This window comes from Oncorhynchus kisutch, linkage group LG2, assembly GCF_002021735.2.
Source record: "Oncorhynchus kisutch isolate 150728-3 linkage group LG2, Okis_V2, whole genome shotgun sequence".
NCBI classification, from domain to species: Eukaryota; Metazoa; Chordata; class Actinopteri; order Salmoniformes; family Salmonidae; genus Oncorhynchus; species Oncorhynchus kisutch.
In genome coordinates, this window is record NC_034175.2 from 66,648,092 (window position 1) to 66,648,483 (window position 392).

Below are 392 nucleotides of genomic sequence, written 5' to 3' on the forward strand. Positions count from 1 at the left end.
GAAATGCTTAATGTGTGTTATGTGTATGTTTAATGTTTATACTGTAAACCAGAGTGCCGTAGACAAATCTGTGTAAACTCAATGGACACTCAAGTTTTCTAATGTAAAGTTTTCTAATGTAATTATTTAACCAACTTCTAGTTCGCTACAGATCATATTAGATGTAAATAACTTCTAGTTCGCTACAGATCATATTAGATGTAAATAACTTCTAGTTCGCTACAGATCATATTAGATGTAAATAACTTCTAGTTCGCTACAGATCATATTAGATGTAAAACCCTATTTGTATCCTTGGATCCAGAGCCTCAGAGGTTCGTGCAGAAGCACAGAGCACCCTGTGTGAACCCCAGTAGCTAGCATCCCCGCAATACGACCTCACAAAATATAGG